Source organism: Tamandua tetradactyla, chromosome 2 (assembly GCF_023851605.1).
Source record: "Tamandua tetradactyla isolate mTamTet1 chromosome 2, mTamTet1.pri, whole genome shotgun sequence".
NCBI lineage: Eukaryota > Metazoa > Chordata > Mammalia > Pilosa > Myrmecophagidae > Tamandua > Tamandua tetradactyla.
Window position 1 is genome coordinate 97026748 of NC_135328.1, and position 5599 is coordinate 97032346.

Consider the following 5599-nt stretch of genomic DNA (forward strand, 5'->3'; position numbering starts at 1 on the left):
CTTGGGCAAAAAATTGAGACTGGTGGTATCTCATGTTGATCTCCTGGAAATGCAGTTTTAAATAGGTCTTCTCTCTCATAGTCCTTGTATCTTCATCTATAAATTTTATTGATCCTCATTATAGCCTGCGTAGCCAACATTGCTTTTCTCTGGAAGAAATTAATAAGCCAATATAGTAACCTTTTCCTGGAATGTTGGGTTTCTCTTTGATTGTTTGATGCTTCTAATGGATCCTTAGGTAGAGAGTTCCCTTTTCCATGATCTGAAATGTGGAAATGAAATTATTGTCTAAAAAGTCAGGTTCTTCAAAAAATATATAGGCAAAGCTTCACTTATTCACCTCCTTGTCCTTCTCAACACGGAACCTACTGTATGTAATGTTTCAGAGAAAACGAAGATATTTGGGGAAATGTGCCCTGTAAATAGCACACTTTGTGAACAACTTAAGAAGAACCTTAATAACTATCTGTAAACACCTTCTCTGTGGTTGCGACAAGGGTCACCACTGTAAACAGTTTACGGTCCATTATTTGATCAATAGTCACTGAAATCAAAGGTATTCTGGGTTCTCCTTTATGTGCCCACCCTCCATGCCCTCTGCCTTTCCCCAGCAGAAGACCGCTTTCAACCAGCGGCAGGACTTGTTCACAAATGTTTCTAATTCAGCTAAACATCTTGATAGGAAATATCATAAATTATATGTATAGGCCTGTCAGTACAATTTTCTATAGTAGTAACATGAGTTCAGTTCGAAATAAAATGAAAACTTCAGACCAGCTTCTAAACTTGCTACCTTTGAATTTTATTCCAGAGCCCACTTGTACAGAGTCAGCAAAATTCTGGTCCCCTTGGGCAACAACCTACAACCCACATGCTTAAGACACATTAAATCTCTTCCCCCCACTCTTCTAATAGCTGGAAAAAACAGACCTAGCAAGGCTATTAAGTGTCCACTGTGTTACCTAGGTACATTCTAGGCGTCCACAGAAGAGGCCCTTTAGGCTTTCCCCATTGTAGACAATAAGAAAAGGGTCACCAAGGGACAAATAATGTGTCATCCACAGTAAACTCTAAATATGGGAAGAGAAAAGGAATGAGGGGGTAAAAAGAGGAGATAGACTGAAACTGACGACATTGGATATGATTACTTTTTAGTTTATTTGGAGTAATGACAACGTTCTAAAATTGATTGTGGTGATAAATGCACAACTCTGTGATTATGCTAAGAGCCATTGATTGTACACTTTGAATGGACTGTATGGTGTGTGAACATATCTGAACAAAACTGCTTTAAAAAAATTTATCCAGGAATATTCGGTATAAGTGATAAGATTCTCTTTCTCTTTTAGAAAGATAATTTCATATTAAGGCCGGAATTTACAGTCCTACAATTTTAATACATTGGTATCAACAACAGTACAACAAACTTTGAATCCCTCTTCCAGATAACCAAGGAAAATAGATTTCATCTTAATTATATAAAGTTTGTTTCAAGTATAGTAGAAGCCCAATTCAAAATCCACTGGTTTCTAAATTGCAGCCAGTGTAACTGAACTGTGACTTTAAAATATCTATTATAGGGGTGCGTGGGTGGTTCAGTGGTAGAATGCTCACCTTTCATGTGGGAGACCCGGGTTCGATTCCCGGACCATGCATCCCCCTCCAAAAAAAATATCTATTATATCTTATATGATTCCATTTATGTAGTGCCTTGGAAAAGGCAAAACTAAAGGAAGAGAAAACACATGCATCTCAGTCAAGGCTGGGGGTGGGGTCAGTCTAACTGCAAAGGAACACACGGGGGATTCTGGAGTAACAGTCCTGCTCTATATCTTAATTGTGGTAGTGATTAAACAAGTGAACACTTTCGTCAAAATCCATAAAACTGAAAACCCAAAGGGTGAATTTTGCTGGATGAAAAATATACCTCAACGAGCTTTCAAAAATATCTATCGAGAAAACAAATTTGTTGAACTACTACAAAACTGAGATTATAAAATAAATGATTACCCAACCAGGAAGGCAAGTCTTTCAGACAGACGAGAAACGGGGTTTGCATACAAACGGTGAGCGCAACCAAAATGTCCACATGAGGCCATTTTTTTAGGCCACTTCCGCTTTAGGCTAATACTAGTAATGCTTCCTAACTGGTCCTTTAAGAGTGACCTCTGTGAACAACAAATGGCTGATCAACTTCCTATTTTGCATTTACCTGGAAGTAATGAAAATTTCAGTTTAAAATACCCTCTAATCAAGTCTAGCTTTTCCTCACTTATGCAAATTAGTAGTGTTTACTCTAGAGCAAGAGTCAGCAAACTCTTTCTATAAAGGACAAGATGGTAAATATCTTAGGTTTTGTGGGCCATACAGTCTCTGTTGCAGCTACTCAACCCTACCATTGGGGCAGCAAAGCAGCACAAAAAATAGGAAATGAAGGAGCATGCCCATGTTCCAATAAAACTTTATTTATAGACACTAAAATTTGAATTTCATGTAATTTTCACATCACGAAATATTGTCCTTTTATTTTGTATTTTGTAACCATTAAAAATATCAAAGCCACTCGGTTCACAGGTTATACAAAAACAAGCAGCAAACCAGACTATCAATCCCTGATCTAGGGTATTAGTACATACCTATAAGGGCTCCTACAAAGCTTGGGTCTCTCATATATTAAAATCTCCTTTTCATTGAGGCTGTCCACTCCAAGAATGACCATTTTTAAATTACAGGACTTTGCCTCCCACATACAACTACTCAGCTTGCCTGGGCTTAAATATCAGAGAAGATAAAAGGTGAGGTGCCTCTGGAAATATCTGGACTATAAAAAAGAAATTCTCCCTACGGTAAAAGCAAGCAGAAAAAAAAATAATGGATCCATCCACAGCCTTCCAGCTAAGGTTTTTCAGGTTTCCAGATCAAAAGTGCCTTAGAAAACCTGATCTGAGCACTTCAATTAGGCACCCACAGTGTTAAGTGGTTAATGTAGTCTGATCACGTAATGAACTGCTGATATTAATATTCTTTCAAACAGTGTTTAGACTGACCACAATTTATGAACATGTATTTTTAGATATACAGAGCGATTTGGGGTGTGTGTGTGTGTGTGTGTGTGTATCTTAGTAAAGACAGAAACAGGGTACGTTTATCTGAAACAGATTTGTGTGATGGAAACATTTCCAGCTGCACAAGCGCTGTAACATCGACACCCAAATTAGCTCACGAGTCAACATATCTCGTTTGGTTATTACATTTATTGCCTCAATTATCTACAAATGAAATACAGCTGCGTTGTCAGTGTCCCCGTGTTCAAGCGTCTGCCTAATGAGCTTGCAAGGTAGGAAAGATCAGGGGCGCTGGCTGACGACACGTAAAGGGGAAACCTAATCCTCACGCCCCGGATGTTGCCTGGCTGAAATTCCTTCCCTTTATGAGCAATAGTAGTCATATTTTAAGACAACCTAATCAGGTATTTATCCCAAACATGAGCTGCAGTACATTGGACGTATTTGCTAAACAGAAATTGGGTAAATCTGGCATTCAAATCACAGCCGCTGCTTCACCCGCACAGCCCAAGGTTACTGGGGTCGCACAGCTTGGGGAGGGGCATGCAGGGACAGGAGCCACTTTTCCAGCAGGTCCAGTCTGACGTTTTGACAGAGTCTCCCTAATCTTTTACACATTTCTTTCTACCGAATGGAGTGGTGGGACCATATGCTCCCACTTTCCCTGAACATTTTTTAAGGCATTTTTTTAAAGAGAGATGGGGCTGGAGGCCTGGCAGAATTGAGGGGGAGTCTGTGCTGGGAATTGTCTCCATATTTCTACCGGTTGAAAGGATCTCTGAGGCTCTCCCCCATTGCTAGTATATATTTTATAGGCTCTGTGGTGGACACCTGTTTTCAATTGCACCTTCAGATCAGAAGAGCCCTCTAGGAGTGGCCTGGGAGCACAGGCCCAGCGAAGAGAAAGAGGAAAAGTTGCCTGCTCAGGGCTGTCTTTTTCGTTTGCTTTGTAAATGATTTCTGAGCCAAGTGTAGGAGAAAGGCCTGCCCAGGTTCTCGCTGACATCATGCGTGTGGAACTCAAGTACAGCCATCGGAACGCTATAGAGGGGGACATTTGCTTAAGCCCCTGGTCAGTCAGGGTCTTCCTCGTTGCAAATGGATTTGGGCTCATAAATTTGGGAGATTAGCTTTAAGCTCTCCAAATAGACCTTGCTGGGCAGGCTCCAGGTGACATGAAAGGCTGAGGAAGGACAGCAAGGGCAAGGCTCAGTATCCCCTTCCAGATGGCCGGACTCGGAAGGCCAGGGTTTGTGGCTGGATATCCGGGGCAGCTGCATCATGAAGACAGAGCCAGGGCAGGTTCCACCTAACAACAGTCAGGTGTGACACACCTCTCCTAAAAAGCCTTTCATGTCTCGACAAAGATGGGATTCTCATTAGGGAACACCAAGCTGATTGGACTTGAACTCTTAAGCATACTTACATGCTTGAGAAACTCCTTGGCCAGTAAGTCCCATAAGACCAGGGAATAGAATTTAGGATCGTTATGTCCAGGTTTAAGGGGTAGGCTGGGTTGGAAGCTCACCTTGACCACTAAGTCCATGCTCTCGGAGAAGTCAATTTCATGATCTCTAAAACAACACACAACTATCAATGACTTATTCTGGAATGCCATATGTTCTAGTTTGCTAGCTGCCAGAATGCAATATACCACAAACGGAATGGCTTTTAAAAGGGGGAATTTAATAAGTTGCTAGTCTACAGTTATAAGGCCAAGAAAATGTCCCAATTAAAACAAGTCTATAGAAATGTCCAATCAAAGGCATCCGGGGAAAGATACCTTGGTTCAAAAAGGCCGATGAAGTTCAGGGTTTCTCTCTCATCTGGAAAGGCACATGGCGAACACAGTCACAGTTTCTCTCTAGGCACATGGCAAGCAAGGCATCATCTGCTACTTTCTCTCCTGGCTTCCTATTTCATGAAGCTCCCCAGGAGGCATTTTCCTTCTTCATCTCCAAAGGCTGCTGGCTGGTGGACTCTGCTTCTCGTGGCTATGTCGTTCTGCTCTATGTTCTAGTTTGCTAGCTGCTGGAATGCAACACACCAGAAACGGAATGGCTTTTAACAAGGGGAATTGAATGAGTCGCTAGTTTACAGTTCTAAGGCCAAGAAAATGCCCCAGTTAAAACAAGTTTATAGAAATGTCCAATCTAAGGTATCCAGGGAAAGATACCTTGGTTCAAGAAGGCTGATGAAGATCAGGGTCTCTCTCCAGTGAGAAGGCACATGGCAAACACAGTCAGGGCTTCTCTCTCGGCTGGAAGGGCACATGGCGAATACAGCGTCATCCACTAGCTTTGTCTCCTGGCTTCCTGTTTCATGAAGCTCCCCGGGAGGCGTTTTCCTTTTTCATCTCCAAAGGTCGCTGGCTTGTGGACTCTGCTTCACGGTGCTGCTCTCTCTGAATCTCTTATTCTCCAAAATATTTCTTCTTTTATAGGACTCCAATAAACCAATCAAGACCTACCCAAATGGGTGGAGACATGTCATCCCCTAATCCAGTTTAACAACCACTCTTGATTAAATCACAT

General features: G+C 41.6%; 1 non-coding gene across 1 annotated transcript; it reads left to right on the forward strand.

The window, feature by feature from the left end:
• Positions 1–1584: 1584 nt before the first annotated feature.
• On the forward strand, positions 1585–1655 carry TRNAE-UUC (transfer RNA glutamic acid (anticodon UUC)). The gene has a single exon. It is a non-coding gene; the product is annotated as a tRNA-Glu (tRNA).
• Positions 1656–5599: the final 3944 nt, after the last annotated feature.